This window comes from Chinchilla lanigera, unplaced genomic scaffold (genome assembly GCF_000276665.1).
Source record: "Chinchilla lanigera isolate Chin_1 unplaced genomic scaffold, ChiLan1.0 scaffold00034, whole genome shotgun sequence".
Lineage (NCBI taxonomy): Eukaryota > Metazoa > Chordata > Mammalia > Rodentia > Chinchillidae > Chinchilla > Chinchilla lanigera.
The window spans coordinates 8509088-8533013 of record NW_004955435.1 but is presented as its reverse complement, the minus strand read 5'-3'; the positions used below and the strand labels follow the sequence as shown (position 1 = coordinate 8533013).

The window sequence follows — 23926 nt, the reverse complement described above, 5'->3', positions numbered from 1 at the left end:
CACCTGCCTGGCAAGTGCAAGGCCGTGAGTTCGGTTCCTGGTACCGGAGAAAAACCCAAAAAAAACAAAACAAAACAATTTCACCTTGACCCTCTTCACTTTTAACGAACTACAATTATCTAAAAATATGTATTCAAAATCACTTGCTGAATCAAACCAAAAAATAAATTAATTTTGATAACATGTGTATGTTTTATTAGGGAATGTAGAAATATTCTCATAAACTGGACTGAAGAAATTTGTGTTAAAAATTAAAATTAAATAATCTTTAAAACATAAGCCTATAGATCCTGTATGGTGTGGAGCTAAGCTAAAGCTCAGAAGCAAACAAATACAAAAACAAACCAAAAATCTGTCTCAGGTATTACCAACACATCAGTTTTTAAAATTTTATTAGTACACGTTTGCAGCACACGATGATCACATTCGTCCTGGGGAACTGGCACTTGTGCACAGCACGTCTTCATTCTTTGTACTGCAACTTTACTCCTCTTATGACTTTTCCCTCCATCTCTTGTTCCCCTTCTCACTTGTGAAAGATCTATCTCCCTATTTCCTGCAAAACCCTAACCTGGGAAACAAGCGTTATTCACATTCTGGCATATCACTATGAAAAAAATTGTTCTGCTTTAAAGTTTAAAAAGAATGAAAAGAAGATGGAAAAAGATCAAAGGCTGAAAGGAAGGCAAGATGGAAGGCAAGCAGGAGGGAGAGAGGAAGGAAAGAGAGACAGTAAGAGGAGAAGAAAACAAAGAAATGCAGGAGAGAAGGAAAACAGTTTCTAATGACCGAACAGTGGTAAAATTTTCCTAGAACTGTGAAGAGTCTTAGTGAATACTAATCATCAGTGCCCTGTGGGACATTATGACACTATTTCAGAATAATGTTCTATGATAATATGAAGGGCCAAATGAATTCACATTTATTTTTGATCTGTTTTGAAGGAGTCTGATATTGTAGTGTCAGAAGTTTGTAGACAGGGAAAAAAGAGAAGAGCTTCATTAGGTTTTCCAGCTAATCCTGACTAGAAGAAGTTAAAACAAACTTTACTAGAGAGATTCCCCTGGAAAACAGGTGAATAACAGGAGTAGAAAAGGAGACAAAAACCAAAACCACCAAATGGCCTCGGGACTTCAACTGAGACACCAGACAAAGACCTGACAGGTGGGACACAGAAAAGGCTGGGTGTGCAAATGATAAGCCCCCTCACCTCTCATAAAATGCAGGAAAACCAATGGTGGGGGCTAAATTTAAGGCAGTAGGTACTCACACCTATCCACTAACATGAATATATATGTTATACATTCCTATATATAAACATAACATATGGGATATATGCATTATATATGTGAATAATATATACGTAATTAATGCACATACACTTAGTAGGTATGTATGTTAGTCACAATATATGTATATATAACATACATACATATTATACATGTATATATACTATATACATATACCATATATGTATATATTATATATGTATATAACACATACATATTATATATGTATATATTACATATGTATGTTAGTGGATAGGTGTGCATATATACATATATGTAAGTAAATATATACATAGGTGCGAGTATATAATACATATATAGGTGCAAGTGTGTGTGTGTATATCTATCTATCTATATATACAGATAGATAGATATATATGCACTCTAGAGTCACTATTCACTCTAGGGTCATTATAGAGCACAGTTGATATCCACACTCCCTTACTAATTCTGAGCTAACCAAAAGTAAGCACCCTCTTGCCAACTAGATACCCACGCTATAGGAAAGGCCTTAAAAGATACATAAGGTACAAGTAAACAGACAGAGAGAAGCTGCATGTAGATCACTGGAAGAAACAGTGTTGGACAGAGGTGCCTGGAAGCCCATCCAGTTATGGCAGCTTCTGGATGGAGGGGCAAGGGTCCCTCTCCCCCTGTAGAAACAGCTGGGAAGAAAGGGCCTCCGGGCCCTCTATCTTTCTGGAGCCCTCAGGCCTGATTGTTTCTTACGCCGGTAGCTATCCATCTTCTCCTTTCTCTCCCTTCCCTGTCCTCTTTATAAATAAAGTGTCTTACTTTAGTTAAATTTTGTCCTTCTGATTTTTTACTGTTACTGAGTTTACAACCCAGGTGGGCTACTTTTCCCCCCAGATGCAACATCTTTGGTTCCCTGACCAGGAGCCAGATGTGACAATATTATTTTTACTGCCCGATGAAGACCTGAACCTATAGACTAAAATTTAGCATAAATACACCCCATAGATTAGTCAGTCCTCCTGTGGCTGAGACACAGTATCCAACAACCACAACTTAAATAAGAGGTTTAATTTGTCTCACACACAGGTGGGATTTGGCCCGTGATGGGTGGCTCCATGCCAGAACCATCACTACGAAGGGCATGGCTGAACGAGCAGGGATGCTTAGTTCCTGATGGCTGGAAAGCAGAGCAGGGCAGCAGTGCTAGAGAAGAAAGCAGAGGGACCAAGTTTGATACACCAGCTCACTGCTCTGTCACCCACATAGGGAAATGCAGAAATCATTGCACTAATCCCAACAGTTCTACCTAAGCCAATCAAGTTGACACGATACAATTTACCACTAAGTCCTGATCAGAGATTATGAAATTCACTATTATATTTTGCCAAGCTGGGTTAAACCTTCCGTCACATCTTCAGTCCTCCTAATTATAATCTTTCTGATTTCTTGCATCATTATAATCAAGAAATAGGATCAATTTGATAAAAATCTAGCAATGAAGAGTTCCAAGGACACATAAAATCAAAGGTTCACATAGATATATTATCCACAAATAATTAAAAGTTAATTATATTCTTATTTTGAATTATTCAATATATTGTCAAAATGATTATTTGAAAGAGATACATTTGAAAAACAACCCAAAATGACTTGAACTCGTATTTATAGTTACACTGGAGTTTTTTACTAACTGTATTTATGTATACATATATATACAATAATTCATGTTAAACATGTCTTTCAATGTATGGAGATCAAGACTCAAAATAATAAGGTGAAGATTTTCTGAAGTTCACTGAATTTATACCAGTTATGAATTTTTATATAACATTTTCTTAGCATTTGCCATTTTGTTTATTCAATTACTAAAAACCACATTTTCTCCTGTATCACTTATATCTGCAATAATCTCTGACTTATATTTGCATAGTTTGTTCCCTTGATGTGCTTTTGCATAAAAAACACAATTTTTCAAATAGAAAAAAATTAAATTCAGAAATAACATCTGTGACTCCACATTTGAAAGCTTTATTAGACATCTGAAAACATACTTTCTTTGGCTTAAAAATAAAACTGGGAAAGATATTTGAAATTATCTCTACATAACTTTAAACTAATTAAAGGACTTGTTAAGTAAAAAGGAAATTTTAGAGAAAACATAAGAACTTTTAAGAATGATTTGAAAATGTATTTTGGAAAGAATCATTTTGGTTATGATTTTGTTTTAAGATTCACAGCATAATTTTTAAAATTTTAAAGAAGATATAATTATATCTTATATTTTGTTCTTAAAATGCCTAGCTTTTTAAAGTGTGCCCAACTTTAAAATGATTCATAAATTAAATTCATATCTAGTTATCTTATACATTTTATTATTTCATGCATGAATTCTATAACGCACATGTGTATAAATATGATTGACCAAAACCCCTAAAATCTATTTACATACATGTGCACTTTTGTTTCTGTGTGTGTGTGTGTACATATGTGTGTGTGTTTATAGGCACATGTATAAATGTGTACATCACAAAATAAGAGTTACCCACAAGCAAAACTTAGACGCTATTCCTTCTCCCCTGAGAAACTTCAACCATAACCCTAATTATTCAAATTTTATAAACAGTGCTTTTTAAAAATAATATCTGAAGGCATTTCAACGAAGAAAACATTTATTAGAAACTAGTTTGACTCAAGAATATATTTATAATTCCTTCTTTTTAGCATATATTTATGAACAAAATATAAAACAGGAGTAGTGATTGCAAAATGTTGAGTAATGTCAGTTCAGTCAGTTCAGTCAAAATTCCTTTTGAAGGTTACCTACATTCATCCCACCTAATTTCATCATGGAATCAGGTTGACCCTCAGGTACCCTGCTCCAAAACTGGGCATATAATTAGGATTTTCTAATGTAAGAAATCAGGGTCTGAAACGCAGCACCTAGTGCAGAAATGCCTTGCAATCCAACTAGGAATAGTAAATGTATTCTTAAAAATATTTCTGGCTCTGTAAGGAAGTATAATAATGACACAACTTCCTATTGTTTCTTAGGCTGTTGTGCTGTGTTCACAAGTTTTGCATCATTTTTGCAGGATTGTGACCTGTGAGGATGACATGGGGTTCAGTTTGAGATTCCAATGACTGAATACAGGATCATAAACTATAATCATAAGGAAGGAACTAAAACATAAGCTAAATAAGAACAAAGAGAGAGACAACTAAAATCGGTGGTATTTATCCTCAGCTATAGCTCATCATTCTAAGTCATCTCTGTGATTTGAATTTCTGAATTTTAGATATATACAACTTAAAACAAACCATTAGGTATTTATCATTTACAGAATCCTAATTAACGGAAAGGAGTAAGTAAATTAAAGAAATGTTTAGTGCTCCACTCACTGTGAGAAAAGCAAGGTTACAAATACAGGAAATAGAGAGGGGACAACCTGGCTAAATAGAGTAGAGGCCTCATTCAGAGCTACTCAGAGGAATTCAACAAAAACACAGGGAATTGGAAGAAAGGGGAGGGATATACACCCTGACACTAAAATCAATCTTGTGTAAGAAATGAACAGATAGAGTAAAACTTAGACAAATGACTTAATAAAATGGCCTGCCAGCCCACCCAACTGCCCATCAGTCGCTGGATTGGGATGACTGTCTGGCATACTTGGAATCTTAAAAGAAGAAGAAGAAGATAAGGATATACTAAAATAATGTGACTAAATAAAGCCATACAGCATAGACTTGGGATGTAAGGGCCCCTGCCTTCTCCGCCTTCCTCCAAACAGAAAACACCACAGTTCAGCAAGAAATTCTGCTGACACTAGCTGTCCCCTCCCTGAGGACCGGCCAGTTTTCTTTTTCTTTTTTTTTTTTTTTGGTCTTTTTTCTCTTTGCTTTTCCTTAGCCTTTTTCTTTTCTACTCATTACTTCTGTGCACCAGAGCGCTAACTGCAACCACCAGGAATAAGATTAAAGACTAATAAATGGATGACCTAACCTCTCCCTATGACCTGTGGTTAGACAGGTGCTGCAACTTAAACAGCCTTGCATCTTGGGACTGTGCCACTCCAAGCTGTCCTCATGCTGCCTGAGGCAGGAGCAGAAAGGCACCTGAAACCACCCCCCATCTAACCTGTGGACATTACAGGCTATAGCAGAGGCAGGTGACAGTGACAGCTGAACTTGTACAGCAATGAATGAGAAATTAGCACCCCACCAAGGGAGAGGATTAAGGACTGGGACTGAGCAGCCTTGGACTGCAGCAGCAGGGGCAGAGGGCCAGACCATATCACGGCGTCACATCCCACTGTGCAATGAATGACCCAAGAGGACAGAGACTGGCCAGGGGAAGAGGAACACAGAAGGCTAAGCAAGGACCAGGAGGAGCCAAAGGTGCATGGGACTAGGAACAGCCCGGTGTTTGTCTTCAAACAGCAGAGAAACTGGGACAGAGAAATGCCACCACAAGAAACAGGGTGAGGAGTGGGAGGCCATAAGGAACATACTGAAAGTACTGTGGAGAAGGACATTCTTTAGTTTACCTTTCAATGTATTACCTATGTAGAACCTTGAGCCTAACCAAGCCATATGATTGCTTGATTCTGGAGGAAGTGTAACAAAAGCGTTAGTATAAAAGGAAATGATAGCAGGACCTTTGGCCCTATGGGAAGCTAGCTGCTGGGTCAACATTAAATGCTTTGCTGAGATATACCCAAAGGAATGATAACATGATAGCTAACTAAGTCAGGTCTCATTCCTGTGATAATTAGGCTGTATTGTCCTTGCTAATCCTGTTGATTACTCTTCCCATTTTCCCTTTTGCTGCTTTTTGTTTGTATCCCAATAGAAGTCTGAGGAGGATGGTAACTGATGCATCAGTCCCAGAGGCTGAAGCTGTCTCATCCCATAACTTTGTCTCTCTTAATTTTCTGTTCATCCACGGCACCTCGTTCTCAAGACCTGTCTCCCCAGACAGAAACTGACTTTACATGGACAGAAAAGAGAGAGAAATAAATGGGATAAAGCTAGGAAAGGAAAAAATTAAATTATTATTGTTAACAGATTATATGATACTCTACATAGAAGACCCTAAAACCTCCACCAAAAACCTCTAGATGTAATACCAAATATAGATACAATATCAACACTTAAAAATCAATAGCATTCCTGTACACAAACAATAAACTCACTGAAAGTGAATTTAGGGAAACAACATGCTTCACAGTAGCATCCAAAAAATGAAACACTCAGGAAACAATCTGACAATGGAAGTAAGGCATCTATTTATTAACAAATGCAGTGTTCTGAAAAATGAGACTATAAAGAATATCAGAAAATGAAAAGATACCCCTGCTAGCTCATGGATAGGAGAAAACAAACACAATGAAAATGACCACACTACCAAAATTTTTATACAAATTTTGTCACAATCCCAATCAAAATACCAATAGTATACCCCACAAAAATAGACAAAACATTCCTATAATTACTTTGGAACCAGAACAGACCAAGAATAGCAAAGGCAATTCTGGGCAGCAAATGTAAGGCAGGTGACATTACTATCTCTAATTTGAAATTATACTACAAAGCTACTGTGATAAAATCAGCATGTATTGGCAGAGAAAAAAAAAAAACAAAAAACAGACCTGAAGATCAGTGGAACACATTAAAAGATACAGACACAACTCCAAATGCCCTCAGCCGCCTTATTTTTGCCAAAGTGGTTGTTGTACTCAGGGGTTTTACAAGGGAACCAATATAATACAGGACACATATTTTATAAGATTATTTATAATAGTCACACAAAAAATTATGTGCAGAGAGAGTTCAGGAAATCTGTCCACACATTAAAGACCAAAAATCCAGCTGAGCCCCTGGATCTCACAATAATGTCCTGCAGGAGTCCAGCTGAAGTTTTAGAGCCAATAACAGTGCCTCCCATGAGTCCATCTGGAGGCCTAGAGCCCATGGCAATGTCTCGTGCAGGCCCGTTTCCCAGATCTGTTCTGGGAAGGCCCAAATTCAATGGTGGAAGCTAGAAAGTCTGTGCCAGCAGGATGAAGCATCTGTGCTTGCAGGCTGAGGGATCTGCACTGGAGCCAGGAAGTAACACTCAAAGTAAGAACCAGAGCTTCCCTGGAAAGTATCACAGCCATCCTCAGCAACACTGAGTTCTTGAGCTCCTCAGACACGGAGGAAAGCTGAGTTCCCTTCAGGAAAGCCAACATAACAAGATTCTCCAGGAGACTGAGCAGTGTACCATCTTCCCCTCTGGGGCCAGGAAGTGTTGCTCAAGGTGAGGACCAGAGCTCCCCCAAAGTCAACGATAGCTATTTTCAGCAACAACAAGGTCCCGAACTCCTTTGATGGTGAGAACAGTTGAGTTGATCATGAAAGTCAGCCTGACAAGCTCCTTCAGGAAAACCAACAACTCCAACAGCTGCCAACAAATTCCCTAACAGCTTCTAAACTTCTTCTCCAGTTCTAGTACTTATGCTGTTGGCAGTAATCCTCAGGTGGACATCCCACATCCAGCACAATGCTGGTTCAGTTCACCTGGCTGTTACAGATTGACCATCAACTCTCAATCCACCACAGGGGTCAAACTTGCTCACTGGAAGAAAAATAGCCTCTTTCATAAATGGTGAGGCACAAACTGGCTCTCTACTTGCCAAAAACTAAACTAGATCCATATCTATCACAATGCACTAAAGTACAAATGGATCAAAGATCCAAATATTAAAACAGAAACACTAAATCTACTAGAAGAGAAGCTAGGTAGAACTCTTGAAGACATAGGTGTAAGTAGAGAGTTCAAGAACGAAACCCAGACTGCACTGGCAGTAATTCAAAGAATCAACAACTCTGACTTTATCTTCTTGAAAAGTTTTTGCATATCAAAAGAAATCTTCAACAGAGTGAAAAGACAACCTGCAGAATGGGAATTTATCCAATTGTCTCTCAGTAAAAGGACTTTTATCTAGAACATATAAATGATTGAAAAAAATTCAGATACCCAGATTCAAAGATCCAATCAAGAAATTGTTATCTCAGATGAATACATACTTCTCAGATGAAGAAATCCAAATGGAAAAATAAATATATGAAAAGTGTAAACATCATTGGTCATTTGAGAGACACAAATTAAAACAACACTGAGATTCCATCTTACTCCAGAAAGAATGGTTACTATCAAGAAATCAACCAACAACAAATGCTGGAGGGCCTGTGGGGATAAAAGAACTTTCTCCACTGCTGGTGGGAGTGCAGACTTGTGCAACCACTGTGGAAATCAGTGTGGAGGTTCCTCAAAAAACTAAGGTTAGAGGTCCCACTCCACCTAGCTAGTCCCCTTCTGAGTATCTTTCTAGAAGAATTAAAAACATTACACCACAGAAATATATATGCATTCATGTTTATAACAGCACAATTTGTAATAACTAAATCTTGGAGACAACACAAATGCCCATCAGCTGAGGAATGTTTTGTTTTTTTTTTTTTTTTTTTTTTTGGTTTGTTTTTCTTCCGGTACCAGGAATGAAATTCACAACCTTGCACTTGCCAGGCAGACTCTGAGACGCTGAGCTAAATCCCCAGCCCCTTAGTTGAGGAATGGATAAAAAGATGTGGTACTTTTATATAATGGAATACTACTCAACCATAAAGAAGGATAAGCTTAGAATTTATATAGGTAAATAGATTCAACTTGAGACCATATTCATAAGTGAAATAAATCAGACTCATATGTATAAACATTGAATTGTCTTCCTGTTGTGAGAAACTGAAAGAGTAAATAAGTTCTTAAATAAACAATAGACACTGTGAAATGGGAAGATATTGTTCAAAAGGAAAAAGGAACTACAAGGGGTGAAAGTGGAAAGGAAATTAGAGAAAGTGGAAAAAATGCAAGTCAATTATACTATTAGTGTCTCTTAGTTCATTAAGATAGAAGGTTTGTGCTAATACCGATTGCAGAAATTTTCATGTCCATATCTTGTACCCTGGGTAACTACTTTAGAGATAATAGTATGTAATGTATTAACTATTGTTATTCTCTTATTTTTATTATGAAATTTTGCTTTATCTTTTTTTTAAGTAAAGCTAAAACAACCTACTATGGGAAACATATGTCTTATTGCTATAAGGATTTTGATTATACTGCTCAGGGGCATATATGTGCTTGCAAAATATATGACGTGAACATGCCCTTATATTTGTATGTAATGGAGGTGTATGGGAAAACCCAAAGCTGCAGAGATATGAAAGCTATCTAGAAGCTGAGAGGACTAAAGGTGCCTACAGCTGTCATAGTGGGTGCTGATGGACCCAAGCTCCTGACTACTCTAGAATGCAATGTACTGCAGCCATAGACTATTCTAGTCAGAGCATTATTCTGCATAGAATACCTCCTACTTGGAAATGCATATCTATTTGTAGAAGAAAATTAAGATTGTGACCTGATTTAATATCAGTGTATCAAATAGTTTTATTTTCTCAAAAGTAGATGCAACAATGAAAACAAAAGTGGGGATTTTGAAGAAGAATTGAAGAGAGGAGACAAGGCAGCCAGGTTAGATCTTGGAGCTGACACTATATTTTCTTGAGCCTTAAGAGAGAAAATATATGCTTACTTCCATATGTCCCTTGCACATGCATGATCAGATATGGGGATGCGATGCTATCATTTTTATTTTTGCAAGCTTGCAAAATGTATATACAGTGTTTTCAACAATGGAAGAGTAGTCTTTCTATACAGAGCAGTTGTCCAAATGTTTGTTTCAGCTCCGCCTATTGAAAACACTTTATCTCTCTGCACTGTCTTTCAAGGCCTTCATTAAATAGACCTCATAACAAAACAAGTGTTAGTCATTTTCCACTGTATGTTAAAACCACAATCTCAACAACTAAAACTTGGACTTTTCTTTTTTCTCAGTTAATTATGCCAAACCTGTGTGATCCCATAGAATATACACACACACACGCACTGTGTATAACTTGATGTATTGAATGTATTCCATGTTTTATTATGGTAAGTTCCATATGCATCTAACCATCTCTAAATATAATATGCCTAAATTTTAAGACTATGATGTGGCAATTGATGCTAGAATATTGTTTGTGTATAAGCTATATTCCTTTGTCAATATCGAAATTTGAATCACATTCTTCATCTGCCAAAACTATGCCATAATAAAAGAATCCTCTAAAGTGGACCTGGACGATCTTATTCCACCAATTTGTATTTCAGGGGAAACCTCTGGTTAGCTTTAGTGACCTCTTAGGAGTAGAGTAAAGAAATGATTTCAGGATGCCATTTCTAAGAAAAGGTTACAAGTGACTGGGACTTCTATCTTGTTTGTCCTCTTCCATTTTCTTTTACACTTCCCCTAAGGAAGCCAGATACTCCATGAGAACTGCCTTAGAGGGTCCCATGTAGCAAGGTGATGCTTCTTCAGACCCTGAGACCTGCCACAAACTATACACATTAGAACGTGGATTGTACTTTATATTACAAAAATTAAGTTATCAGACAAATGTAGTGCTTAAAACAGTGTTCAGAAAACAAAATGCATACATTAGTTACTATCCCTGTTTCTATTAAAGGAGAAATAGGGAATATTTTACTGTGTATGAATATCAGATCATTCAAAAATTCTCAGTGGCATAAATGAAGACATCATATATCAAATGAAAAAGATCTGTTGATTTTTTTTTCTACTGTGATGAATGATCAATATATTTCTAGTTACAAGAAATACAATGTGTTGTGGAAAAACTGAAATCATACGTAAATATAAAACAAAATTTAAATATTCTATAGTAACATAATATTGCCACATATATAGTATTTTTAATATTTTTTCCAATTCTGTTAACACACTACATATATATTTCAAACACATTTGTGTTTGTTTTTCTTATATCTGTTATACACTAAATTCCTAATTTAATTAATAGAGCCAGATTCATTTACATATTTACAATGTTTTATTAGTAATGTGAAACGCTACAGAGTAGGTATATTCAGTGAAGCACATGATTTGAAGGGAAGATCGTGGTCTCTCCTACTTTTTACTGTATTCAACTTTAAAATTTTGTGTAAAATCTAAATTAAGGAAAACTATATTGAGAGAATAAATCACTGGTGAAATCTTTTATAATGAAGAGTAGAGTTATTATGGTATCAAATATTTACAAACCACTGGTGGACATATTATTATAAAATAGAAGAAATTTTTAAAAGGTAGAATAAGACAAGAAAAAAAATGTATTTTTAATAAAAACTATTCAAGACATGAGTTACTCAAGTCTTTTTCCCTTCCAGGAAACTAACTCTAAAAATAATCTTAAGGGTGTTTTGGAATAGAACTATAATTGCACAAGATATAATAACAAGAATCACCAAATAGGAATATAGCAAAATAAAAAGCTTCCTCATTGCAAAGGAAAGACCAACAAAGTGAAACAACAGCCTACAAAATGAGAGAAAATATTCCTAGCTGCTCCTCAAACAGAAGAGCAACATATAAAATATACAACAAACTCAAAATATTTAGCCCCCCCAATGTGCAAACAAATGGGCAGACACTTCTCAAAAGAAGTACCAATGACCAAGTAAGTATGAAAACAATGGCAAAACTGATCAGCCATTAGGGAAACACAAATCAAAACAACACTGATATTTCATCTATAATAAAGCTGTTATCATAGACTCAAAAAAATGAAATGCTGAATAGACTGTGGACATAAAGAAACTGTCCTAGATTGTTGCTGGAAATATAAACAGTTAAAACTAATATAGAAATTAGTATGAGATCCTTAAAATCTAAAAGTAGGATTTCCATTTGAATCAACTGTACCTTTTCAAGGCATCATTCAAAAGAAACAAAATCATCATATTACATTCTTTTATACCTATGTTTATAGCAGCACAATACACAATAGCTAAATTGTAGAATTGCAGACTAAAACACAATCTTAGCCTGTCTCTCTCTCTGCTAAACAGAGCCACTCATTCACCTGCTAGATTTTTAAGGGAAAGAGATGTTTATTGCTTTAGGTATTTAAATATGTGCTTGTATTTCTGTTGGAGTGATTTGTTACAAATACCTGATAAAAGTATTCCAGTTAAAATTATCGAGTTGAATGCAGTTGTTTTTGTTATTCTGATTTGTTTGTTTGATTTCTGCTTACAAGCATAACTCATTCTTGAGAAAATATTTTTAGGTGATGCTAAAGATTCGAGAATAATTCTTGATTATACAAAGCAGGTTCCATGGTGTTTTGAAGATAACACAATTTTCTGTTGTATAATATAAATGGCCAAGTTTTATTTCTGATTTTTCCTACAAAACATAATATATTATTCAAGACATTGTTGGGCAAGTAGCAGCCAGTCAATTAAAAGTCATAGAAAATAATGGAAATGAAAACTAATTCAAGATGTGGTGAATGGGGCTGGGGATTTAGCTCAGCGGCACAGCGCCTGCCTGGCAAGCGCAAGGTCGTGAGTTCAATTCCTGGTACCAGAAAAAAACAACAAAACAAAAAGATGTGGCAAATGAATGCATCAACGTTTTCCAGGTTCCTCTAAATCTGATTGTATGTCAGGTTTACTAGAGGAACAGATATAGCACAAGATATACAAATGTATAGGAAATTACAAGATTGGCTTATGACAGTCAGCCACAGCGTCAGATGAGGAAGCGTGCAGAGGGTGTCTGCAAGCTGGAGACCGAAGAATTCTGCCCAGGGTCTGGAGCTCACTCAGTATCCCTGCAAGTCTGTATTAGGAGGCCAGTGGGTCTACAATGGAAGGCTGATGAGTCTACACCAGATTGCTGAAGGTTCCGATGCAGAAACCAAAGAGTCTGCACTAGAAGTCAGGAGATGACATCCAAGCTGAAGGCAAACCCTGCAGCTCCTCTGAAGAATGGAAGCCCTTCTTTCCTTCCTCATTTCCCTTTATATCATCTAGGTGATGAGCCACTTCGAGGTGGGTCCTCTACATCTTAGGGTGTAGAATTGAAGAAATCATTTAGTTAAGCTTCTAAACTTCTCAAGTTGACACAATCAACCGCTACTCTGCAAGTTGTATGATTCATTTCTCTCATGGGATATGTGATAGTGTGAGACATTTTTCATTTTCTCACCTGGAGCTCTGGGTGACACTAACCTCTTGGTGTTGAGTCAAGGGATGCTGCTAAAAACCTTAGTGAACAGAACACAAGGAGACCAAATGGATGAAAAGGAATAATCAAGTGGGAAATGAGTAAGCAGTGGAGATGAATGAGTAGGCGATAAAGGAAGCTTGTTGTATAAAGTCCTAATAAAGACTGTCAATTGCATTTGCAGTAAGAGGGAGAGTCACTGGAATAGAAGGATCAGATGGTTTCATATCTGCCTTGATTACATCATTGTATCACTTCTGTTGATCACTAACAAACCTTTCAAGTGAAAATCCTGGTTGTCAAGGTCACAAAAGATGGCTTTGACTGTTGAATCAGCAGAATCGGTGGGAAATTATTTATTTTTCTTTTGGATATCAAGTCAGTTAAGACTTTCTGTCAAGCTGGACAGTTTAGTGACATGAGACCTCATGTCAAAATGAAAATAAGAAAAAGAACTGGAGATGTGCTTCCGTGCAAAGGCCCTGAATTCAATCTATTGTACTGAAGGAAAAAAAAAAGTGGTACCCTGATCATAACATCAAAGAAACACAAAAAACTCTTTGAAACAGTGAATTAAATTTATACCAACAAAAGCTTCTTTTTTTCACAGATCACATTCCTGTGGCAACTACAGATCATAGCCCATAAGGATATGGAGCATGAGAAATCAGAAGCTAAGCTGGAATTGTGGGCTTTGCTTATTTTGTGTGGATTTTTTTCTATCATCAGTTATGCAGGTTGGCATTATAACAGTGGTAAATACAATACGATAATTGAAAACATTAAAACTTCAATAAACCCTAAGGGGTAATTTTTATTGAAAAGTGAGAATAATGAAGAAATTCATTCTCTTTATATTTCATTAGAATCAATTTTTCTAACTTCACTTGGAATTCCTGAGAAGAACACACTCCCATGAGGGCACTTCTGCACACCCACCAAATATTTTAACCCACTGCTCTGACTTTAAAAAGATGTTCACTCAAATGTAATTCTCATTTTCAAATTACGCTGTGTTTATTTACTGGTGTCATGATTTCTCTGTTTACAGGACAGGAGATATCACCTAGTTCCCTGTTGCCTGGGACTCTTTCACGGATACCGGTGTTAACCACTGAAGCGCCGTGTGCCTGTACCCTCATAACACAGTCTATTTTCTCACTTAAAGCAGAGCTTTCATTTCTCTTGTGGTAGTGTAAATCCCATACATGTGTGCAGTATGCAAGGATGCTCTGGATCTTAAAAAGTCAAAAGGAGAAGAAATTATGTCTTTTATTAAAGCTGATCATTGTCGAACAAGAAAAGTAGTATGGATGTTAATGAGAAATATAAAATAATGTCACATAAGAAGCTCAGATTCACTTTGATGTGTTGTCCCCAAAGGAAGTGAAATGATCCTTCTATTAGAAACAAAAGACAAGTAAAATTTCTAATGTTCTTTTATCTCAATCAAACTAAAAGCAAATCATCATCCCTTTCATGGCTAAAACGGTTGTCTCTATTTTGGTCACCCAGTCATCCCTATGGGCAGTTCTTTCCAGGCTCATTGGCTAGGTTTGCAGGTTTCAGACAAATCACATTTTCTCCCTGCTGAGCAACTGCCTTCGTCTTTGCCAAATGGATACTTGTGGCCCAGTATTTCACCTCATGCAGGAATTTGGTCAAATGCTCCCTATCAAAAAATTTTCCCTCAACTTCTGCAACCAAACGTCTTCTTCCATACTGCCACTATTCCTGTGCTCTTCTGCTTTAATTTTTTTTTCAAATCATGTGTTGTTGACTGATTTGTTTACTGTTCATATACCTCTTTTGGAAAACTGAATTATAAACTCCACCAAAACAGGACTCCCTCTGACCTCCTTTCCCTCTCTCTTTTGTTTCACAGTACACATTCAACATTTTATTACTGGGAAAACAAAAGGTGATAAAAAAGATTCTCCCTGCTAAAGCTATTTGCATAAATCAATGAATATAAATGCAAAACCCAAAGACACTTGAATGTATTGATTTATGTTTCGAGTTTCGGTCATTATCCGTGTTCTTTCCTTGTTTATCTTTTTGTTCTTTTAAAGACTGAATTATATACTGGATATCGCTCCATTATATTCTTCTACTTGGAGCTTCTTTTTCATCACACTCTGCAGCATTTGATCACACCCTCCTGGTTAATCCTTCTCAGCTTCCTTTTTAGACTCCTCCTCAGTGCCAGGAAGAGGGAACATAATTCTACCAGGCAATTGTCTTCTGTTCAGGTCCTTATTAAACACTGATGATGATCCCTAGCATAGAGCTCTTCTCTGAGTCTCCTCTTTATCCTAATCTCAGATTTTTCAAATGGAGTTTCTAAGACTGCTTTCAATGAAACACAGACTATGATTATACTATCATTCCCCAAAGTAATTCTGAATCTTTCTGATGTTCAAAACTGCTATAAATAGAATCCTTTTAATTGAGAAAATTAGACACCACAGCTTTTCAGTTGTATTTTTGCCTCTCTTTTCCTTTTTTTCCTTTTTTTTTTTTTTTTTGTACCAGGAATCAAAGTCAAGACCCTGTACTTTCCTGACAGGTGCTGTGACTGCACTATCTCCCCAGCACCATTTTTTGGTCTCTCAAGTCAGTCTCCTCCAATACTTTTCAATACATCATGACATCTTCCGACTCCATTTTTGCATTGCGACCAGTCTGCACGTGGCATACTACATGTCTCCTCACTCCAAAAATCTGATCCTCTGCATGCAATTACTTTTCTCACAATGAAGAGCAAAATATTTAACGTGGCTCACAGTGACTTGTCTGACCAGAGACCCACTCTGTGTTGAAGTCTACTAGGGAACATGCAATTAAGATGCTTTAAGGCTTTTAAAATTCCATTGTTAATCTCTCATATTCTCAAAAATGTATCAGCCTAGTCTCCTAAAGAGAACTTAAACTTTCTTAACTTTTTAACTTTTTCTTAACTTTTTAACTTTTTTCTTAACTTTTTTAACTTTTCACTTACAGGTTTCTATAGTTTGTATCTATACTTGAAAAGATTAGGTATTTCAGTAGTTCTAACCTTTAGGTCCTCTGTACATCTTGGTCCAAATCTGTCTTCATTTTTCTTCTTTGTCACTGTCCGACCACATTGACTTTCTTTTTCTACCAGTCACACATGTAAATTTACAAGATGGCCCAAATCCCTTTTATTCTATCTAAATCCTTTTTCTCTCTATCCTTGGTAATTAGTAAATAACTTCAAACTTTAATTTTCGGTTCTAGTCACTCCCTTAAATTCAGTTTCCTTGGCTTGCAAAAGCTGATTCTGGTTACCTTCTTAAATGCTCTGAAGACTCATGGCTCTGTGGGTACACAGTTATGTCTCTAATAATTTAATTTCAATATCATTGATGAGGTTGTAAACCCCGTGGAAAGGTGTCATTGTAGTTGTTGCCCCACATTTGCTGTACAAATGAATGGCCCTTAGTAGAGAAAGATAATAGATTTGATACGGATTCTCCATCGTAATTCTTTTAAACTTTTAAGGTTAACTACTGAGTTAATTAAACTTTTCTCTGTCCTTTGTCAATATGTTAACACAGTAATGCTCTGCCTCCTTGAACACAGCTGAATTCTCCAGGGCATAATTTATTCCTGTTCTGCCAGCTGAAATACAGATTCTATGACCTTCTCTTTCCCCTAGTGACTTGGACATTTATTTAGTCATTTATGGTTATTTAAGTGTCAGATTATATTAGTCAATGTATTTGTCCCATAGGAAACAGCCAAAGGTACCTCAGGATCCCATTTCTAAAGAAACGGCAGCAGCATTTACAGAATCCTGAGAGATATAAATGGAAAGCACATTGCCAGAGTTTCATTTCCACTTTTTTATTACAATATCCTTTCTACAGCAAAACAAATGGCTTCTAATAAGGCAAGATGTTTATCACAGGGAAAATACATTTTTATATAAACAAGATAGACTATATTTCAAGACAAAGAAGAAATATTAAACACATTTTGACTATCTAATATGCCATATTATTTTTTATTGTACCATTATACAATTATCAAGTAAGTATAGTATGGAATATAAAAATAACATATAAAACAATACAAAAACATATTAAAATCTACCAAAATGCAATAAAATGTTAGCATTGTTCTATCTGAATATCTGGATGATTCAATTGTCTTAAGGTTTAAAAAAGTTATGCTGCACATAGTATACCTAATTTTTCTCTTACTGTTGCTGAAATAAGTAATCACATATGAGTGTCATGTGGCAATACCAGAAATAAAATAAAGTTAACTCTTATGTATGTTTATCAATATATAGGAGTAACTGTGGAGAATTTTCTCTTCATAGAGACAGGCGTGAAGAAATATTATTTGTGGAAATAGGTATCATCTGTAATAGCTTTCCAGGAAGCCAACATGTTCTTAGAGGGATCTTTACAATCACCCTGTCCACCCTCATTGTGTTACCAATGAAAAGGCAGTCCTTGCAAGGACACAAGGTCACACAGGCTTTAGTCAGAAGTCTGTAATGCTGCAGTAGGGAACTCTAGGGGGGAGAGGGGTAATGAACACTGCCACTACCGGACCACTCTGCCTGTAATGTTATAATTCAGTGCAGCAAGGACTGCAAGCCACTCCAGGCTTATTTTTCTCTTTATCTTTGCATATTAATTTTATTGAAATGGAAAATATTAAAATAGCATATTTAAAAAAATAAAACCACTTTTGTATGTTTACTAGTAATGTTTCTACTACACTACAGCTTGGGAAACAAAGATAAATATATTATTTATGAATTTAGAGAACTACTATACAAGCTAGTGAATAAATAAATTCTTTAAGTAAATTAAATGAGCAATTCATTTTTAATAGTCATTTTTGAATTTTCTTTTAACAAATGATTACCTAATCCATGTTAGATTCCAGATACTGTTAGGAAAAATCAAATATAAACCTATGATTTTCTGACTTTGTGAGGACTTGTACATTATTATCCAAATTTCCAGAGGGAAACAAAGGTATTCAAAATTAAATAATTTGTTAAAAACTTGCACTACTAACAAGCAGTGTAAGTAATAGGAAATCCTAGACCAGCGATCGTGAATATTTTAACGACCCAGTACCCAAACTGCAACCCAGAAAACCCACTTATTTATCACAAAGTGCCAACACTGCATTTAAAGTTGAACATGGAAATTTCACTTTAGAAAAAAACAACACGTACACTTGGCTCTCACACCAACAGAGAAGGCAGTGTGCTCACTGAGACACTTGTGCCATACGCTCGCTGCCTCTGTCCTGGACTGTCCTAACCATGCTGTGCTATGCAGAATATCAACATTTAAATATAAGAGAAGTTCCACAGAAAATCTTGGAGGACAAGTGTAATAAACTCTAAATGGCCCCTAATAATTCTGGCCTCTGAGTATCAGAAGAGTGTGCTATTCCTTGGCCTCGTATGTGACATGAGCACATTGCCTCTTTCCTAAAATGACTAGAATACAGCAGAAGCAAAGGGATTCCACTTCAGAGGTTAACACCGTGGCTTTGGTCTTGTCTGCTCATTCCCCACACACTCCCTAGTTTGTTCATTTTTATAAATGGTAGCTTTTGTGTTCAGAGACATTCTGTGCTCTTAAGATGGCAAGTCTCTGAGGGAGTCTCTGGGCAGTAATCAGTGAGGAGCTAAGGTACATCACCTTGCAGGCTGTGCGGCACCAAACCCTGCTAACAACCACACGAATGACTGAGGTGGCAGATCACCCCACTCTTGCGAGCCGGAATGTAACGAACAGTAGTTTGACTGACACGTAGGAAAGGACACTGGGACAGAGGAATGGTGTACGCCGAAGCGGATTCCTATTTCATCGAACGAATGAAATAATATTTATTCTTTCCATCTGCTAAGTTTGAAACCAATACTATAAGGATTAATTTGATGCTTTATAATTCTTTAAAATGAATACTTACGAGTATTAACACTAAAAATATTAATTTATATAGCTTTTAGAAAATTGTGTCCATTTATATTTTTAAAAGCTATTTAAAAAGAGACATTTCTGATATTTACAAGTGAGTCAGACTATTTCCAGGTATGTATAAGTGTGTGTATGTGTGGGTTTGTGTTTGTGTGTGTGTGTGTGTGTGTGCATGTACTTTTAGTTAATAATTATAAAATTTTGAAAAGCAAGTATGAAGACATTTGACTCTTTTACCTTTTAAAGTATGTTAATGCTATTATCTTGCTAAAAAGGGCTCTATATCATAGCCTAATATAAACACATACTTAGCTAACAAGGGAACTTATTTTTCATTTTCTCACAAAAACATGAGAAAAAAAAAATGAGCAGGGATTAAGACGAAATAAACCCTTGTTTTCCCATAAAGGTAGCAATGACCATAATAAGACTTGGTTTTCAAAAGTGCTGTATGCCATGGATCAAAGGAAGCCTTCAGTGAAAGAAAGTGCTGAGACAGTAGAGCACCAAAATAAGTAAAGTCTACAGATGTGCTACTGAGCATCCACAACCAGGGAAAGTGTAGGAATAAGATATCAGACATCAGGTGGGTGCTGCCTGAAACCGCATGATGTCATGCTTAGTTTCAAGACATTAGGAACTGTTTATTTTCAAAACTCATTAATGAGAAAAGGTGATCAGCACTTTCTTTAGGAAAACTGACTCTGAAAACTGTTATAGTATAAGGTACAGTAAATCCCTGACTTTGGAACTTTCAAATTGTGAACTTGAACATACGAATGGATCTCACAATATGAACATTTGTAGATACGAACAAATCTTGGAAGTAGCTCCCAGGTCTGCCGGACATTGTCACGCTTGTGCTACTGTGGATATCACACTTAGTGTAAGTGGGACAGTGTACAGTGTTCAGTCAGAGCCCAGGGGGTCTGGAAGCAGAAAGAAAAGCTGTGGTGAGGTGGAGGAAACTGCTAGGAAGTGTAAAACCACGCACATTGTATATTTGTGTCCAAGGTGTATAAAACTCACTTTGGGGACTTATGAATGAATCTGACTTACAAATGTTCTCCAAGAATGGAACTCATTCATAAGCCGGGGACTTGCTGTATATATTTTATTTCCCAAGTTCTTTCCTAGAAGGTGCATACAGTATTGGAGTGACCGATCACTGGGGAAGAGAGAGTACTTTGAAGCTGTAAGGGATTGGGTCCACATTCCCTGGCACACAATTCTCCCACATTGTTGGAACTTGAAAGAAAAGTATTATATGGAGTTTCAGCCAAAACTTAGCTCAAAGAAACCTTGTTAGATTCATAGAACCATCCTCTGATCATTTATTCAGTCCAAAGTGCAATTTAAATTGATATACTTGGCATTTTGAGGGCCTATTCTGCATTTTCAGCCTATAGAGAAGGGCTACAGAAGATGGAGGGGCCAAGTAAATACCTCTGAAACTGTTTCAACTTCTATTCAAGCCAGTAAATTAAGAACGTTATTGCATATGCACTTTCCCAAGGAAGATGAATATTAGTGTCTTTAATAAAGAGCCCATGAATGCCGAGGTACCGATCCTTTCATACCCCTAGCACTTATCCCCCTACTTTAATTTCTTTAGTTAACAAAGAATTCTCAAAACCAAGTGTAGAATATTGGTCTCCCTTCGTATTAATGAGGCTGACAAATTCTGCATTATCATTGTTCAAGGAGAATAATAAATTGTACATAGATACTATGTAGACATTGATTTGGTAAGTGGGTATTTATTCCGATTAGATAATGCACTGAGAAATAATTTGCATCCATATGGGAAACAACAATCATTTATATGGTGTTTTCTGGGATAACTACCACTCCCATCCTCTAGAATTAAACATGGAGCAGCATACTACAAGGAAGAAAAAAGTAAATTCTTAATTGCCTGGTTATTTTAGAGGCTATCATACTAATCCAAAATCTGTTCAACAATAATGTCATACTGACTACACAGGAAAAGCATGTGATGATGGATGTACATGAAGTGTTAGAAAGACATACATACATGGAAGAAGGAAGGCAAATTCTATGAAGTTTCAGGGTCCTACTATTTTACTAAAGTTTTATGGGTCCAGTGCTGGAGGGAATGCTAGAATATTTCCTATGAGATTACAAATTGCTGTGTACTTCATTTTTCACTGCAAAAGAGTAGGTACATGCTAGGCCTGTCTGAGTTACACCCGGAATAACAGGCCTGACCCGTTGGCAAAGTGGCTACCAGAAGTTTTCCAGCAGTAAATGAGTTCAGGATGACAAAAGTTTCCCCAACAGATTCATATTACCATGCAAAATTCCTACCAAATGCAAAAATCTTTCACATTCTATTGATATTAGAAGTTTCATTCATAGCAAAACATGTAGGTTAAAACATCATATGACAAAGAAGGATTCTATCATGGACAAGTGAGTATCCTCCCAGCAGATGTGTGTACTTTATGATAAACTGTAATGTCACTTGACCTTTATGGTTGCAGAATTCTTAAACACGGACAGCATATGCAAATGTGTACAGTTTTCCAGTATACACTGCCTCTTTTGGACACATTCTCATAAAGCAGACTGGGGTCAGAAGCAATCCGTTATAAGACTAAAATGGTTCCTTTGTAAAAAAGCATAAGCACAAGCAGAGAAAGCATAAGGAAGTTGCATTAGCACACAGCTCAGGACCTGTGTTTCAAATTCAGTGCATCAGGGGGCTGGGGATTTAGCTCAGTGGCAAAAGCGCCTGCCTGGCAAGCGCAAGGTCGTGAGTTCGGTTCCCGGTACCGGAGAAAAACCACAAAAAAAAAAAAAACAAAAACAAATTCAGTGCATCACTGACAGAGGAAACCTGAAATATCTTCAGCACACTGTTAATAGAAATCTGGTGTGAAAGTCACTGCTTGTGAGGAATTGCTATTGGAAATTGGAAGAAGGAAGGATCTTTACGACAGAGTGGCAGAAAACGTGGTGAAAATGTATCATTCAGTTAAAAGTGAGGACCTTGGTTACCTACAATGGACGTTTCCAATCGGAGTGTTGCCTAGTGTCTTTCTGCTTATATTGAAATATGCTCATTTTCAAAAAATGGCGGAGTAGAGAAGGCAGCAAAATACAGTCTCCGCAGGGCATGAAATTGAGGCAGCTGGAAAAAAAAAAAAACTTGGTAAAAAGAAAAAAAGAAGTACATCTGTGGAAATCAGGAGAGAGCAGACAGGAAAACTAGAATCAATAGAGAAGCTGGAGAAACAAAGCACAATGCATAGAAAAGAATGAAACAGTCAGAAAAGGATCTACGGTTCTGAGCATGAGTCACAGTCTTCTCTGGCACAAGGAAAGGTCGGACAGGGTCAGCAGCTCCAGGGAAAAGTAACAGATTGGGCCACTAGTGCTAGTTTCCAAAATGGATCACGACTATTGTAAACTGCAGAGACAGCATGAAGGTGTTACACTTAAACTGACTCCTTTCCCATGATAGATTAGAGTTCAGAAGGAAAGCTACTGCATGCCCACAATATTTAAAAGTATAATGAGGAGTCGTTTGTGGAAGAAGTTACATTTTTAAGACTAACCCACAAAATAATGTGGAGTAGTTACATTTCAGGATTTCTGGGAGGTCGTGGGCATCTCATCCTTTCAGATGAGAAGGCAGGCTAATCATGTGTGGCTTTCTGAGGAAGACGTGTCTGAAAGTACTAGCATTAAGTCCGGTGGACTGCTTGACACCCTGCCAGGACACACACACTTGCTTCCTTCATCCAGCACAGAGCTTGGTAGTCTATTTGCTTTCACTGGGGACATGCCACACCATGGATGCTTGCCACTACCTGGGATGTTCAGAGAGATGGCCTTATAGCAGTGTGAGACCTCACAAACTCACAGGCCATAGATCTAGGTAACAAAACCGAACCAAAACAAAAACTGTGTCTCGGGGCACAAAGAGAGACATGGAAAGTGGAAGGGGCATAGAGCCGTATGGTAGACACATGCAGACTATCCATGCCAAGAAGAAAATGCAGGGCAGGATTCAGAATTCAGACATAAAAGTAAGAGTGTTAAAACAAAGTAAGTCTTAGTATGACTCGCTATCCCTCTCCTGTAACTGGTAGATTCCAATACTGCAGAGCCTGGAAAGGAAGCACACATTTAAAAACACAGAAGAATTACTTTAGACTTGTTTTGTTGTTATCATCTTTATTGGTCTCAGAGATTTTAAAAGTTTCTTTTCCTTTTTCTCCAATTATCTCTTAATTTCTTTTTTGCTATTTTTTTGTTTTTCATCCTTTTACTTGTCTGTGTTTTCTATTGCTTTAATCTAATTCTATTAATTTTCTTTTGGATCCATACTAGGATCCTTTATCTCACTTTTCTCTCTGCCCTCTTGTCTTCCTTTTTTTTAATTTTTGAAATAATACTTCTGTCATTCTCTCATTCCCTGATAGCTCCATCATTTTTCATGATACTACTAAGATTTATTGATCTTCCTATATTT

General features: G+C 36.6%; 1 long non-coding RNA gene across 4 annotated transcripts in view; it reads right to left on the bottom strand.

Moving 5' to 3' along the window:
• LOC102014600 overlaps window positions 1-23926 on the bottom strand; it is a 79329-nt gene that overhangs the window by 14518 nt on the left and 40885 nt on the right. The window contains exon 3 of one of the 4 annotated variants that reach the window (XR_001234835.1): window positions 2296-2468. The exons of 2 other annotated variants lie outside the window; for them this stretch is intronic. This is a non-coding gene — a long non-coding RNA (uncharacterized LOC102014600). Of the gene's footprint in view, window positions 1-2295; window positions 2469-19581; window positions 20352-23926 lie in introns of those variants that run through there. One more of the 4 variants, XR_261674.1, reaches the window with a different exon arrangement.